Below are 17,939 nucleotides of genomic sequence, written 5' to 3'. Positions count from 1 at the left end.
GTTCACTAAAACTAGGGTACTCGCTGCTTGGTTCGCCACTGCTCGTCTCTGCAAAGGCCGGGAGCACACTCCTAGTCCGGAACAAGCCCGGACAGCAAAAACCAAGGCTACTTGGAAACCCAGTTCACTAAAACTAGGGTACTCGCTGCTTGGTTCGCCACGGCTCGTCTCCGCAAAGACCGGGAGCGCACTCCTGGTCAGGAACAGGCCCGGACAGAAAAACCAAACCGTTTTGGAAACCCGGAGCATTCTGGGCCCACAGTATTAAAGTCAAACAGTAATAGCCAGAGGCAGACAAGTGGAGAATGGACAATAAATAGCAAGATGTAATTTCCATTCATGAAGTAGGGCCTCGAAGGGCCATTACAAAAAAAAATGAGGCCTTAAAAGGCTATTACAAAAGTTGGGTCTCCAATGACCATTACAAAAAAAAAAAACGAACACGAGCTCAAGACACCCCGTGGCTACCACCCCGTGATGGATGTTCCACCGGGACCTCTGCGGCAGCGGCAGTGCCCTGCTCGCCGTCTTCCGGCGCCAATGGATCAGGGAGAACTAGGCCTGTCAAGATGACAGCCGGGTTGGATCCCTTCACCTGATCAAGGCAATAAAAAAATCCCACCTTGTAGGATTCACTGGACAAACTGATAAATTCGTCCTCTTTCTTCTGTACGGTCTCCTCAACGGCCGCTTCGATGGCCGGTATCTGTCTCTCCCGGGCTCTTTCCCTCTGTGCGTTGAGGGCATCAGCGGCCTTTTGCTTCTGGGCGACCAACTCCTCCTTGAGCCGCTGATTCTCCACGTCCCTCTCTCCGATGGAACTTTGGAGCTCCTCTGCTTCCTTCATCAGCTGGCCGCTCTCCTCCTCGGACTTAGTTATTGCCTCGGAGAACTTCTTGCTCTTCTTCCGAAGATCGTTGTAGTACAATCCAATCTGCAGGCGAACAAGTGTTAGCACGAGAAAGCAAAACAAAAGACAAAACAAGCAGACACACGGGCCATCTTACCTGGTAAAGGGAAGAAAATATGGCCTCGTCCGCCGCAGCTAGAGGTTCGTTTAGAACCTGGAGCTTGTCCTTGCCTAGGAAAATCATGCTGACGAGCTCCGCTGCTACCCGACTCTCACCAAGGCCGGAGTCGTTTTTCTGAACGGCCCAATTGGGCCGAAAAACGTTATCCCCAGACCTCGCCAGGGGAGGAAGGGCTCCAGTGGATGTTCCACCCGACTTTGAGGACCCTGCTCCCCGGTCGTAGGCACCGACCAACTTCACTGTAGTCTTGGCTTTGGGGGGCGGCGTGTCCCAGGGCGGAGCAGGACTCGAAATATCCGCGGTTTTCCTTTTCTGGCCCTGCTGGGCCCTTCCAAAGGCTCCTTGCCTCACTTTCTCTATCTTTGACTGTTTCTGCATCTCTAAAAGACAACATAGACGAACAAAACCAGTCAGAAGCAAAAAAAAAAGGAAAAGGATTTTAAAAGCAGGACTAGCCACATACGTGCCGGGGTCGCAGTACTAAGGCCAAGCCCGACCAGAACCGCTTCCCCAGTAAATTCCGCACAGTGAATGAGGCTCTCACTGTCCAGCTCCTCACGGACTAGGGCGAATGTTCTCATATCCTTGCCCTCAAGGAGCGGCTTGCGGCTTATCGCAATTGTATCTGGGATGTCCCACTTTAGAGGAACTGGCCAGGGCTCGGTGGACTCCCTGTCCTCGACGTAGAAGAACCGGTTCTTCCATAAGTGTATGGAAGAGGGAATGCCAGTGATCATTTTCACCTCCGGACGCTGGCTAATGTAGATCCAACCCCTGCCCTTATGCCTCTTCAAATGCGCACACGCACGGAATAACGGCACAGACAAACTCCTTTGAAGCCGGCCCTGGACGAGGTACATGAACCCGATCAGTGTCCTCCAGGAGTTCGGTGCAACCTGAGCCGGAGCCAGCCTGTAATATTGAAGGACCGCGGCAAAAAATGGGTGCAGAGGAAACCTGAGCCCGGCCCTTAACGACTCATAGTATATACAGACGCCGGAGCTCTTGTTGCAAGCCCTATCTCCCTCTATCGCCGTCCTCAGCCCAAACCTTGGGGGAATAATGTACCTATCCCTAATGTCTCCCAGCTTGGACTCATCAAAGATGTTCTCCTCGTAAAGAGCCTGGGTGTTGTACTGGGGATTGGCATCCATCCGGGCCCTAGCTACGACCTCAACGGCCGGGCCCGGGAGGAATGTTGTGGACGCCTTGGCGGCGTCACTACCAACACTCGCCTCTACTCGGAGATAACTATCCGTTGGAAGCAGGGTGGTGTTCAGATCTAAAATCACCTCGTCCTCAATCACCCCGTCCTCACTATCTACGATTTCTGCACTAACATCGGGACTTGCCATATTTGGCCCGGGAGTCCTGGTCGGATTATTTTGGGTCCTCCCTGACGAACTAGACCCTGAGCTACTGGAAGAGGACTCCCCTGAACCGGACTCAGAGCTAGAGTTACTACAGGACATGAACGCAGGAAAAGAAACGAATAAAAGATGCGCTCAAGAAAATTACCGGACCGAACAGAGAAGAGCTCCTAAATCCGCGGACGATCACAACCTCGAGCTAACCGAGCCGAGCAGGTAGAGCAAGAAAGAAAGAAAAAGAGGAGAGGGAAAGTAAAAGTGAAATGTGAAAGGTAAAAACCCCTCCTTTTATAAGCCTTGGCTAAGGCGGTTCGCATTTATTGAAGGGCGCGCACTTCGAGGGCCCTTGAATGGTGCCACGTGTCTTTCATTAATGTCGGACACACACTTCGAGGCAAGGGCGTAAGCAAATACGCGCGTATCTCCAAGGGGCTAAGGGACATCCGTAAGGTGCTCGTGTACAGATTAACTCCTAAAACGATTGTGCCCATCAAGAAGATCAGTCCGACCCAAGCCGGACAGGATCTGGCGCATTCGCTACATGACAAAAATCAGTCCGGCCCAAGCCGGACAGAATATGGCGCTATCGCTAAACGACAAAAATCAGTCCGGCCCAAGCCGGACAGAATATGGCGCTATCGCTAAACGACAAAAATCTGTTCGGCCCAAGCCGGACAGAATATGGCGCAAATCGCTAAACGACAAAAATCTGTCCTGCCCAAGCCGGACAGAATATGGCGCATCCACTACGCGACAAAAATCTGTCCGGCCCAAGCCGGACAGGAAATGGCGCAAATCGCTAAACGACGACAAAAATATGTCCGGCTCAAGCCGGACATAATATGGCGCTATCGCTAAACGACAAAAATATGTCCAGCCCAAGCCGGACAGAATATGGTGCATCCGCTACGCGACAAAAATCTGTCCAAGCCGGACAGACGGATTTGCCGGACTAACAAATTTTCCGGACTGATTTCCTGGTCGGACAGACAATTTCTGGACTCACTTGCTGGCCGGACAGACAAAATTTCCGGACAGACAGATTTTCCGGACTGATTTCTAGGCCGAACAGACAAAATTTCTGGACTCATTTGCTGGCCGGACAGACAAAATTTTCGGACTGATTTCCAGGCCGGATTGACAGATTTTCCGGACTGATTTCCAGGCCGGACTGACAAAATTTCCGGACTGATTCCCAGGCCGGACAGACAGATTTTTCCAGATTGATTTCCAGGCCGGACAGGCAGATTTTCCGGACTGATTTCCAGGCCGGACAGACAGATTTTCCGGACTGATTTCCAGGCCGGATAGACAAAATTTCCGGACTGATTTCCTGGCCGGACAAACAGCTTCGCCGGACAGACTCTCCCCGTTTAGAAATGTAACTCACCACACTTCCCAAAATCACTACAATGACTTGGAGAACTGGGGGGCAACTGATGGGGTATAAAAAACAGCAGCCAGTTAGCTGTCGACACGTGGCCCCGAGATGGCCCACCACAGGCGCAACTGTTGCACAAGGGCAATCTGGTAATTTCCTAAAGAGTAGGTAAATTTAAACCTATAACCGGTTGACACCTGTCCTGGGGTAGGTAATCCAACCACCCCAGGTTTCCCTCTATAAAAGGCCTTCCAGAGCTCAGAATCGAGGGTAATAACTTCTCACCCACCACTCTTAAACTCGCTCTGCACTCCTGCTCATACTGACTTGAGTGTCGAAGGGCTTGTCCGAAGTACGACTCTGGGTTGGTCTTCTGACCTCGTTTGCTCTTGCGCAGGACTCAGCTTCTTCACTTCGGCTCCTCGGGTCCTCCAGCTAAGCTCTGACGTCACTGTCGTATCTGTTACCGATTTTAGGCCTAACAGATTGGCGCCATCCGTGGTACTACGAACTAAAAGTTGTTCAAATCCCCTTACAAAATGGCAAGACGGAGGAATGCTCGGGTACCAACCGCACGGACTACCCGAGCCATGCTACCTCGCAGGACCCAGAGTGAGCGAATCGCCTCACAGGTGGTGGCTACTTCTGCTACAGCAGAACAGAGCCCACCTCGTTAGGAACACCTCAATCCCACGCCCACTCCGGATCAAGTTCAAGCTCTCTTTCAACAAATGTTCAAGCTCTCTTTCAACAAATGACGACTCTTGTCGGTCAATACCAGCAGCTACTACAAGTGCCTCCCCAACATCCTCCGGAAGCTCCACGATCTGTACAGGAAAGGTCGAATATCCACAGGGGAGAGTCAGCGCACCACGGTGAAGACCGGACTCACCACTCCACCAGCCGAGTCCATCACTTTAGAACCAGGCATGCCCATACAGAGCCCCACCGCCGCCGGAGGTCACGGTCTCGCTCTGTGCAAAAGCATCGAGCCCATGAAGACCACGCACAGTTCTTGAAGAGGCCTCTGTGGACAAGTAAATTTATCATCGTTAATCTTTTTATTTTAATTAGTTCTTGATGAAAATCAGCATCATGATAGACCAAGCTGCATCAATATTATTTCCAGCCTTTGGGATTAGGGTTACCCTCAAGATAGGGACAAATAGTAATCTCATAATGTAACAAATTTTTGAGTAGGATGTTATTTTTTTAGTTTTAATTTATAGACATCTTTTTTTGCCATCTTTCTAAGCTCGGGCTGTATTTCCAAATTGCATATTTTGTTTCTAGGCACAGGCTGTAGTTATAAACATCTTAAAGCACACTTTTTTTTGTTACTCACGGGTTCTCTCTCTCTCTCTCTCTCTCTCTCTCTCTGTGTATATATATATACATATATAAGAAAATGATTTCAACACAAACATGTTTTGATACTTGACGCTCATGTTTCTTGTCCTTTATATTTAAGAGCTGTAAAAGGGTATACTGTACAGAAGATTGAAGCCGTTCAGGATCACTATTGTTAGAATGGTTTTCCTAAACTAGATTATTTTTCTATATTTAAGTATTGCCATATTAGAGTAGGTTTCCTTATTTCCTTTTTCCTTTTCTACTGATTTTTGTTTCCTTATTGCTTCCCCAAATTTCTATATAATGTAGATGCCGTATGGCTTTTGAGCAAGGAATAATCAGATTTAGTGCAGTTAACATATTGGAGGCCGAGTTTCCTCGAATTAACTCATTGGAGGCCTGAGTTTCCACGAATTAACTCAATCTTTCCCTTTTCTCTATCATCTTCTTCGCCATTTTCTTTTCTGATAGAACGGTGTTCTATTAAGCTGGTAACATAGCACTTTCCTGGTGGATGCCTCTGACGCGTCTTCAAAAGAACGAGCTCGGTATCAGAGATTTGAAGGCTTATTTCATTGCTGCCGGGAAAAAGAATGGTTAGTCATCAGAAGAACAAGCCTTGAAAGCGAAGTTGGATGCAAAGATCGATTCGAGATTCCAAGCTTTCGAAGAGAAAATAATGAAGATGTTTAGAGAATTGGTCTCTCAAATTCCGAATCCTCCTCAAGTGATGACCACGCAAGATAGACCTAATCTTGTGTCTGAATCTAATATTGTGCACAAGGATCAGTCTGAACAAGGCGCTACAAACTTCCGTGATCGTTGAATCAATGAGCGTGATAATCAAGGTGGAGAAACGTATCTTGATCAAGATCAAAAAATTTCTCGGATTAAAATCGAGTTCCCGCGGTGGGTGGTAGCGGTCTGATTGACTGGGTGTCTCAAACGAAGCGATATTTTTGACTCCATCAGACGGCAGAGGATCCCAGGGTCACAATCGCTTCTATCAATCTCGAGGGAGATGATATTCAATGGTATGATTGGTTTGAAGAAACTTGTCATGGAATTCCTACTTGGAAGGAATTCATAAACTCATTTTGGTCCATCTTGGTACAAAGATGTCCATGGCGAGCTAGCGAAAATACAGCAAACAACAACTATTTTGGAGTATCAAGGTCACTTCGAACGACTCTCAAATCGAACCAGAGACTGGTTGGAGCACAGTTGGTTGGGACGTTTGTCACAGGACTCCGTCCAGACATTAGGCAGGAAGTCAAGATGTATCGTCCTCGCATGATGACGGCGGCTATCTCTTATGTGTGATTGCACGAGGAAAGACTAAATGAAGATAGTCGACATTTGTATGATGGCTTTACTGGCCGACCCCCTAATCTTCTTCGAGAAGGTCCCTTTGAATTCACGGGTCGTAACATCCATATGAAGCGATTGATGGAAGAGGAACTCAAGGGCTGAACGACTAAGGGATTATGTTGGCACTGTGATGAGGAGTAGCATAAGGGTCATCGTTGCAGACAAAAACGGCCATTGATGATCGAGCCAGCTAGCTATTCCGACAACGATGATGAAGATAATCAACCTTGAGAACAAGGTTGAAATTAAGGGTAGGGGAATGTTAGAATGGTTTCCTAAATTAGATTATTTTTCTTTCTTTAAGTATTGCCATATTAGAGTAGGTTTCCTTAATTCCTTTTCCCTTTTCTGCTGATTTTTGTTTCCTTATTTTGCTTCCCCTAATTTCTATATAATGTAGATGCCGTATGGCTTTTGAGCAGGGAATAATCAGATTTAGTGCAGTTATCATATTGGAGGCCGAGTTTCCTCGAATTCACTCAATCTTTTCCTTTTCTCTATCATCTTCTTCCCTATTTTCTTTTCTGATAGAACGGTGTTCTATCAACTATATACTGTACAAAAAAACTATATTGTACAGAATTTATGCAGTTAAAAAAAAACTATATTGTACAAAAAGAAGGAATTTTTTTTTTTAAAAAAAAAAAACCTATATTGTACAGGGTCAAAAGGGATTCTCCCCCCCCCCTCTTTCAGGATCTGAAACCTAACAAGAAGAATAAGGGGATAAAATCTATAGAAGAAAACCCTAATAAGAAAATCATAATCTCTTCTTCAAGAAGGAGAAGAAGTAGATTGATACGTGCCTAGATGGGTCCCAATTAGAATGGAATAAATTATCTTGTTATTTTAGAGAATAAGATCAGATCTAGTAAAATCTGACATATTTAGTAGCTGGATAGATTATAATATTTATTTAGTTATTTAGGTATTTATTTAGTAGCTGGATAGATTATAATTTAGATTAGGATAATCTTTATTTAGTTATTTTATATTTATCATAAGATCTTTCTATGTTTATCTTGGAGTGCTTTATATAAGCACACATGCTACTGTAATGGAAATCAATGAATGAAGAAATTGTCCTAGAATTGTGTCTTTTTGCACAAAGGAGGATTAATCATTCCCTCGAAGTGGATCAAGAAGCCGATCTTCCCTCTAAGAAGATCAATCAGGTTACGAACCGATTCGGGTTTGTAACATAGATAAAATCGATTTCTTGTTCCGAGAAAAAATCATTCTCTTCTTCTGTAAATTAGGGGCTTTGAAAAAAGAAGCGAAACAGATAAAATACGAAGATGAGAAAAACTAACATACCTCGTTGTCGAAAACTTGCAGATGAAGATCACCCACAAGAGAGAGAGAGAGAGAGAGAGAGAGAGAGAGAGAGAGAGAGAGAGAGAGAGAGAGAGAGATTGCCTAACAAAGGAAAGTAATAGCTTGTACTTTCGGAGATTTTATTGGGTATAAGCCCTTACCATCCCGTTTGAAAAAAGTAGAATACGGACTCCATCATAGGATGATCTAAACAGTCCATGTGATGGGCTACAACATAAATAGGTAGTGCCACAAAAATCATTTCGATAGGATGATCCTAGCCGATCGACTGAACTCAACTCAACTCAACAAATCCTTTGTCCCAAACTAGTTGAGGTCGGCTAAATGAATCCTTTAGAAAAATTTCATTAAGAAGGTGAAAGGAATCTATCCGGCTCTAATCTCGGCTCTAGTTGGGTTCTTCTAAGTGGATCATTTTCTTCCATTCTATCATATCCAAGGTCATGTTCTCTGTTATGTTCCTAGCTATCAAGTCTTTCCTCAATGTTTCTACCCAAGTTGTTTTCTGTCTGCCCCTACCTCTTTTTACTCCATCAATTTGGCACGAGCCGCCTCTTCTCACCAGGAGCATCCAAAGGCCTACGTTGGATATCTCCAGACCATCTTAAGCGGTGCTCTCTCATCGTTTCCTCAATTGGTGCGACCCTCACCTTTTTATGAATGTCTTCATTTTTAATTCTATCTAACCTTGTGTGGCAGCACATCCATCTAAGCATTCACATCTCGGCTACACTCATCTTATACGCATGCTGCTTCTTGGTGACCCAACATTATGGGGCGTACAACATGGTTGGCCTCACAACATATTACTAAAACCCCTCCGATAGAGGTTTCCATAATATGCAGTTCCTCTATAGATCAGAGGGTTGGGATCATCCTCTTGAAATTTGTTTTTAGACACAAACTATTTACGTTATGGCCCATCACATGGACGGTTTGGATAATCCTATAGTGCAGAGTCCATGCAGTACTTTTTGAAAAATATGGTAATATAAGGGCTTACACCATATAAAAAAGTTTTATATGGTGTAAGCTATATGTTGCATTCTTTTTCAAAAATTAATGTCCAGCTTTCGCCATAGGATGGAGAAATTATATGCCCAAGGGCCGTATAAACACGTAAAGGTGGTACGATTAAGGTACCGCCCTTGATATTTGATCCAACAACAATGTTCATAAGGCCCTTCATCATTTAACTTCTCGGCTTATCTAAACCGTCCGTTTGATGGGCCATATCGTAAATAGGTTGTGCTCGAAAAATAATTTTCATTAGTATGATCCTAGCCCTGCGATCTATTTAGGAAATGCATATCATGGAAACCTCTATAGATAGGAGGAGGGTCGGGATCATCCTATGGAAATGATTTTTGTGGCACAACCTATTTACGTTATGGCCCATCAAATGGATGGTTTGGAACATCCTATGCTGTGGGCCATTCAATACTATTTCAAAAATAAATGTAAATTAATGGTCGGGTTTTTCCCTTTCAAACCTTAACCAACCCGAGGATGCCTCCAGTTTTTCAACATCAAACTGCCAGCCCAAAATCCAGCTTCTTTAAACCAAGCCCAGAGTATTTTCAGGGGATAAAACCCGACTCGAGTTGCAACCTTACCCGGAAGGTTTTTTTTGGGTCGTGACCTATCTACGTTCTACGGTTGGGATCACTTCTAGATTGTCCAAATTATAAGCGGTGAGGACATGCTCATGGATTTCCTCAAAATCCTGGAGGGAAGACAAGAGAAGAGGGAGACCGTCCATCATTTTCTGATTTCTCGCCCTTCTTTCCGTCAAGCGAGAGAGTAAGAGATCGTCTAATGTTTCCAGGTTTTAGAAATCTCGGGATGGGGGAGAGATTTCTTAAACCGGGATCTCTTACTTAAAACCCAGGATAATGGATCGTAAATCTAGAATTTTACACTATTTCACATTAAAACCTGGATTCTAAAAATCCACGTATCCAAACAGCTTCCTTGAACCAGTCCTAAAATTGAAAAGGATTGGCTTGATCTGCCAAGGGGGAATTCAGGATTCTAGAGGACGGCAAATGAACAAGCAACTATTGCTAGACATCAATGCATCATGGCGTTTCACCCCAATGCCATTCTTCATTGTCTTGCACAGCATTTGATAGAAATTGAACGGGAAATATAGGGAGATTATAAATTGGCACCCCCTGCAGGATGATTCGCACCTCTGTCGTGTGAATTGACGTCAAAAGCATCACTTTGAGAGGGGTGCGGATCATCCTACAGTGCGTGCGAATTGATCATCTCCCGAAATATAATGTATAACGTGCCCACCTGAGCATGTGTGTGGGCCCGACATTGGATTAACTTGGGTCACCCGCGTCTGGGCCCTACCTGTGATTGGCCATGGCTCATAATCAAGTCTGATCATATGAATCTAATCAATTGATGAACAGGGCATTGTAAGAGTTAATTTTTTACTTTTTCCTGATATAAGGCTCTTGATTTGACGGTTATGATTGCTCGATAAAGATACTGGTTTGATGGGACCCACAAGAATCAATCAAGGTAAGGCACATGTACTGTAACATAGAGGGCCCCATCTCAGATTGATCATGACCATCCATCTACTAGACCTTATTTTAGATCTTCATTGGCACAAATTGGACAATCTAATATCCAATGACGTGTATTTTGGTCATTGGTTTGACTCTGCGCATTCAAAGAACAATGATACAAATTATTATGTAAGGATTGTCGGACTGTATGTTTGGCCCATCGGATGGATGGTTAGGTTGAATTAAAGTTGGGGCTCAGGATGTAACAATATTAAGCCCTAGTGAAGATTCCTATAACTTGAATTCCTCCTTGAAAAATGAAGATAATGCAGAATAAGATGGCTATCCTTACCTATGTCCGACAGCCAAGATTTTTTTTGTTCATGATAAATTGGTGTCTCCGAGTGGTGAGAGAAGGGTATGTAGGGTGGGCGGGAGAAAATATAGAGATTTGAAAGGGCACGATTGAGATGAGGGTTAGAAGTGCTAAAAACAAGAAAAAAAGTCGGACCCTTCTTTCGGTAGAGTTTTTTGTTTCTTGATTTTTAGCCACTTCTCATCACTTGGAGACACTAGCTTTCTGATTTTTAGCCACTTCACTTGACCTACTCCTCTCAAACGATTAACGACTTGGAGACACTAGCTTCTCATGAAAAAAAATCAAGGTAGCTAACCATGCCCAAATATGTTGAGAGATCATATCCTTCTCCTCATCTTGCTTACCCTAATGGTACTGATGAGAGGAGGGACCATTGCTCTTGATACCATGCCATATGAAGACATGGTAGCCTGCTGTTCCCCACTCCGGGCCCGTACTATCATCAAAATTTTATTCTCCATTATGGCACAGTTTCTCGTGTAAATATAGAATCAATGTATGTCAGCAAAAAATCTTACAAGCAAAATTAAAAGGGCAATGATTTCAACACAAACATGTTTTGATACAAGAGGCTCATGTTCCTTGTCTTTTAGTATTTAAAGAGGTGTAAAAGGGTTTTTATAGTTCCCAAAAAGCACTTAGGTCACAATTAAATGCTAAAAGACAAGATACATGAGCGCATGTATCAAAACATAGTTGTGCTGAAATCATTTCCCAATCAAAATTGTAATCTCTTCTGTATATTTTTTGAAAAAAACACTTGGGGCCTTTGCCTTTTACAGCATAGGGATTGAGTCGGTAACCGTGTCCCTGTCGGCTTTGCTTTGGCAGGGTGTCCAAGTCGTTCGAAGATCCAAACCATTCACTTAATGGGTCCCAGCATAAATAGGCCATGCCCCAATCATCATCTCCATAGGATGATCCTAATTCTTCAATATGTAGAGATTTATATATTGTGGTGTATGTCTATGGATCAAAGCTTAAGATCATAGAGATGATTTTAGGGCACAACCTATTTAAGTTGGATCTTCGAACAAGGTAGGCTATAGTGGATTTTCAGAAAAGTACTACTCACGGACTCCGTATAATATCTATTGGTCTGTGTTGTATGATAGGTGGACCTTATTGTACTTGGCGTTTGGGCATAGGTGCTTATATTTATTTCTAACCAACTGGAGCCCACCTTGTTTGAAGATCCAAATCATTCAATTGTTGGGCCCTAATGTAAATAGACTGTATCCCAAAAATCATCTCCATAGGATGATCCGAACCCTCTAATACTTAGATAACAAAAACCATATAGAGATCTCTACAAAACGAAAGGTTAGGCCACTGAAGACCATATAACAAATATTTATTAGAAAATTTATTGGGGCCCACCTTGTTCGAAGATCCAAACTCTTCATCTGCTGCGGAAAGTCCTACGAACAAGATGGGCCTTAGTGAATTTTCTAACAAATACCTGTTATACGGTGTCAATAGTTGCACGTATTTTTTAAAAAAAGGCGGACTCACCTTGTTCGACAATCTAAAGCATTCAGTTTTTGGGCCCCAACATAAATAGGCTGTACCATGAAAATATTATTCTTCACAGGATGATCCTAACCTTCTGATCGGTAGGTGTTTCTATAGAGTGTAGTTTATCTACATGTTAGAGGGTTAGAATCATCCTATGGGGATTGTTTTATAGGCACTGCCTTTACATTGGGGCGCAACAAGTGAATGATTTGGATCTTCAAACAAGGTGGGCACCATAAACAGTGGAGCCCATCCATCATATCGTACAGACAAGAGATATTATATGGCATCCAGGAGTCGGTGAACATACGTTTTTTTTTTTTTTTAAGGCACACTGTAACCTACCTTGTTTGAAGATCCAAACCATTCACTTGTTTGGCCTCAATGTAAAAAAACTGTGCCTCAAAAATCATCTCTATTCGATGATCCTAACCATTCGATATGCCGATGGACGAGGCCATAAATAAATCTATATGTTTCGAAGAGTTAGGATAATCCTATGGACATAATTTTCATGACAACGCCTATTTATGTTGGGGCCCAACAAATTAATGGTTTGGATATTCGAACAAAGTGAGCCAAGCAATTTTTTCAGAAAATAAGCAATCTATGATGTTCATGCGTATATGCTTGTATTTTTTTTTAAAAAAATACGTTGGGCCTACCCTGTTCAAGGATCTAAACAAGGAAATGATATATTCATTCCCTTTTCTTTATTGAGTCACCCCTTTTATTGTAAAAAGTGTCACGCCCCAAACTGAGTTTCCGGTCTAGGCACATAACAGTGCCACATATTCATCAACCACGAATATGTAAGACATTCACACTAGAAGCATGCAATAAACAAGGCTACTAAACAATAACTAATTAATTAATTCACTGAGTAATCAATGCGGAACTAAAATATCTTGTCCAATGGACTACATCAAATAAATCAAATTAAAAAACTAGATGGTCATTTCAACTAAAGCTCCTGTCTGAATAACTGAAAAAAATAAAGCTCCTAAACTGTTGCCCTTGCTCACTCCCAAGCCTGCGAAATCAAGTATCCTACTATACATCACCTGTAACATAGAATGCGTGGAATGAGCTAACGCCCAGTGAAATAGATATGTCTACACTAATAACATGATATCAATCAATAGAACAGAATAACTAGCAATAAATGTAAAAAATGTAACTGGCATAGCAATTTAGCTAGCAAACTGTATAACTAGCATAAACATGCATAACTGTATCTGTAACTGTGACTGTAACTGTAATTGCACCTAATGCCTAGTGTAGCGAGACTAGTACTGCTAGACTATGTAGCCAACGAAACCTGCCTACTAACTCGTAGGAAACCGAATCCCAACAATCTCGTACGGAATTACGCCCCCGAAAATACTGCGTAGAGTTAAACTGCGGCTTAATCCGTGACTTTCCTTCGACGGCCTAGAAAAAGTCTCATACACTAGCAATCATGCAAAACACTTCGTTTCAAGGACATTAACCGTTGCATCCTTACTCAGATAACACCATATCCTGATACAAAACTGTGACCATAAAAGTCTAACTGGCACATACGTGCATATGGTAGATCCGATCTAAGAGTCAATATCATACTATGAATATTGACCCTCGTGTACACTAACACAGTCAATATCAATAATAAACTTGCATAATAAATCATATTCAATAAGTAGAATAAATGTGGTAGAACAAGTCTACTCACCTGTGGTGTACTTGTTTGATTTATTTCCCATGAATAAGATCCTTAAATTAGCTGTAGTGTCACCTACAATCCATATTAATCCTTAATCAACACCTTGGATTAACATCTAAGTCCCCCGAGGCAGATCTGTGCCCTCCAAAATTTATCGGAAACCTCTACAAATTTCAGCCCAATAGTACGTTCGGGCGTCCGAAATGGGCTTCTGAGGATCCCCTTCAGGCGTCGAAGCCACCCCCCTCGGGCTCCTCTTAGATTTTCCCTCTCTCGGGAATTCTTGGGTTCACGCCTTCGGGCACCCAACCCTTGCCCTTCGGGCATCTGAGAGACCCCTCGGACGTCTCCTTCGGGCATCTGAGAGACCCCTCGGACGTCTCCTTCGGGCATCCGAGAATCGCGATTTGGGTTTTCCCAATTCGCACAAGAACAAAATTTTTCTCCGGTTTCCTACCCGAAAACCTTCATTTCTTCTTCCTTTAAGCATATTAAATATCTTAATAAGTTATTTATCAATCTCCTCAATTGATTAGGGCATCTAACGCGAAAGAGTACGAAGATCTTGGGGGAAAGCCAATTTTTCTAGACCCTAATCAATGGTTCTTCAATCGAAGAATGCAAAGCATGATTTAATCGCTATAAATACACCATAATCTTTGTTGTCGAGAGATTTGAATATCTTTAGAGAGTAAAATAAACCGTAATTATATTTTAATTATATTTACATACCTCTTGGAAGATAGATTTCCCAAACTTTTCTTCGTTCTGCTCTCCCAAAAGCTCTACACGATTTCTCTTTAGAGTTAAAGTTCTAACCTGTAGCTTAAGAGTGTTTTTATAGACTCTCAATAAGAGTCCTAAAGTAGCAGTGTTTTAGAAATCCTAACCTATTCTAATTAGGAAACCAATTTATCCCTTTTTTCTTTTTCTTTTTTATTAATTAAATAAAATTTAATTATTTTCAAGACAATAATACCCCTCCCCAAACGAATTTTTGTTTTGGGGTATTTCAAAAAGATTAGTCATAAATAGGCTAGATAGGAGTAGCCCGAGAAAGAAAGGCGGTGAATATATCGCTTCTCCTAAACAATTAAGTTCTTACTCCGATCCCCACCAATAGTTGGCATTAAAAGAGAGGAGTTGGAGGGTATTTTTGTCATTTTCAAAATTTTAACAAAATTAGGAATTTTGTGGCAATTATTTTTCAAAAGTATAACTTTTGGCAAATATGGAATTTTTAAGGAAGTTAAAGTACTAATTTCGAAAAGTTGGGACTAATTATCAAAAATCCCTTAAACTATGTCAACAAAGAAAAATAGAAGTTACGACAAACTATCCATGAGATTCCCTAAAAAACAATTTAAAAAAGGCTTATGATATTTTCACCCCCTGCAGTACTTGCACACCCCCTTATAACCTGATTTGACCTGAAAAGTGGGCAACTTTATGTCAAATCATGTTATAAGGGGGGTGTGCAAGTACTGCAGGGGGTGAAAGTGTGCAAGTACTGCAGGGGGAGTGAAAATATCATCTCTCTTTCAAGAAACAAAAGATAGGCAATTTCACAAGAAGACAACGAAAAAGATTTGATATTTTTTCAGGAAATGATAAATTCTCCCCCTTTTCTTCTGTTGTGCACCCCCTTTGCTCCTTTAGTCATAAATACACTAGAGCGGGTGGCTATTGGCAAAGGGAAGAACAAGTCTAAAATATATCACTCCCAGTGTTTTTTAGGGCGATGATATTTTCATCCTCCTTGCAGTACGCATGCGCCCCCTTATAACGTGATTTGACATCAAAAAGCGGTAAAGTTGCCCACTATTCACGTCAAATCAAGCTACCCTATCTCTTTGGGAAGGGATAAGCTCAAAATTCAAATAGGACTTCTCAACGATGGAGATCGAATAATTGTGATGGGCCCACCAATAAGGAGGTGAACGAATTTGACTTAGAAAGAGGTTGGCATTTATTTTTTTTAGTTCTCCCTCTTTTGTACGATTATTGTAGATTAGCACAATCACTTAATTGCTCTTATCTCTTTCGATCTAACGGTTCTCATTAGTTTTATTAAAACTAATTTAAAGAGGAATAAGGATGCCACATCATTTAATGGTCCCACCATAGAGAGTGAACAAATTCTCCAACTCTAAGGAAGAGTTTTAGACTTGAACACCCCTTGGTTGCTTCTAAAACACCTTTCGATCCAACGATGGAGATAGAACCTTGGGATGATAGGAGTCCCATTGGGAACCGATTGGAACATGTGGCCCACAAGGGAAACCGATTAGCATAGGAAACAAAAAGGAACTGTGGACCCCGATCTGAGGACGGCGAGAGGGAACGAGTCCCTAACACCCTCTGGATCATCCACGTGTGAAAGAGAGCTCTGCCAAGGAACTCTCGAAATGGATGCCACCCTCATAGCATAGCACGAGTGGCGATATAAAAAGAAAGAGATACATCCTGATCGGGAGCCAAGGCTCGAAACCGAGATGTACCTAAAAATAACTCAGAGTCGCCATCCATGGATATGCCATGGAACCCTAAAATCAAATCCTCTGTGCAATGGATTGTGGGACCCGATCCCGCGAGAGGGGTGGGGCGCGAGCCGCCACGCCTCCTCTTGGTCTCTCGTACCCACGCGATTGGCGTGTGCATTTTTATTATTGATTTTAATTCATATTTTATGTGAACTTGGGATCACTAAGGCAATCCGAATTCCACACAAAAGAGACTCACAGAGTCGCCACCTAGATGTGGGATCTAGGACCCATAATTAACCAGAACTCTAGACTCGTTACCTGGTTACAAGAATGGAAGGTATGGGGAGTTATCCACCACATGCACCATTCCTGCCCGATAATCGGTCTTCAATTCCAAAAGTTAACTCTTTTAAATTTATTTTAAATGGCTCATTCAACTCTTTGGTAATGTGCGAACTATGTGACATGCATCCTATGATCTAATTTCAATGTAGATCCTAAATGTGTATCTTGACTTCTTAATTTGTTTGAATTCAATCTAAGTGAATGTTCTCCTAAAATTCTAATTTCATGGAAAATCCTAAGTGATTTAATTAAGAATTTACAAGAAAATTAATATACAAAACCCCACAATTTGTTGTGGAGCCGACTCGCGGTTGGTATGCCATCAGACATCCAAGCTGCCTACGTACCCAAGCCTCACTGGGATCAGAGTCGACGTAGTTCGTTGCACCTAAGCTAAGCTACGTATGCCTAACTCAACTAAGACACCGACCTAGACGGGATTGACTGTTTCAACAGTTTTAAGAGAAGCTATTTAATTCAAGTTAAGGATTTTATTATCCTGGGATTTCAGCTAAGATACTATATGATTCTTATCTAAATGCAAGTTGTCCCTTAGACTAATGCAGGTTAGCTTACATCCTAGTTTACTAGGCTTGTCGTAGGGAAAGATTGGGTGACTAGTGTAACTAGACCTATGGCACGGTTGCTATCCATAGCAAACGTCCGTGATGAGGCTGGACTCCTAACTCTAGGACTCCCTAAAACCTAAGACTCCCTAAAGCCTAGGACACGACCTGACACCAGTGTTCCTAAATTGGGCTCTAATGGTTCTTACGACGGAAACTATAATCCCATGGTTCCGAAAGACTCGAGACAAATCGATTCAAGCTCTTGAAGTTAATTAATTTCAGATTTTAAGGATTTTCAGTTTCTGGACATTTAAGGAATACCAATGGATCTAGGGTTCACCAATTTCGGCCTCGAATGGCATCCAAGGAAGGGAATCGTGCGCTCTTTCCTTGTGCAATTTAATACTTAGGTTATAGCATCTTATTGCCTGGCATATCTCAGGATTTCTGTGGACAGTGAACCTCGGAGCCAACAACATGCTATAGCTTAAATGTTCAAATTGTCGAAGATCGATTGCAATTGGGATACGATTATGGATGCACTCGCCATTTTTCCTAAGGAAAT

Source organism: Tasmannia lanceolata, unplaced genomic scaffold (genome assembly GCF_043159265.1).
Source record: "Tasmannia lanceolata isolate RefF3 unplaced genomic scaffold, GAP_Taslan_0.1 ptg000037l, whole genome shotgun sequence".
NCBI lineage: Eukaryota > Viridiplantae > Streptophyta > Magnoliopsida > Canellales > Winteraceae > Tasmannia > Tasmannia lanceolata.
This window is presented reverse-complemented; position numbering follows the sequence as displayed.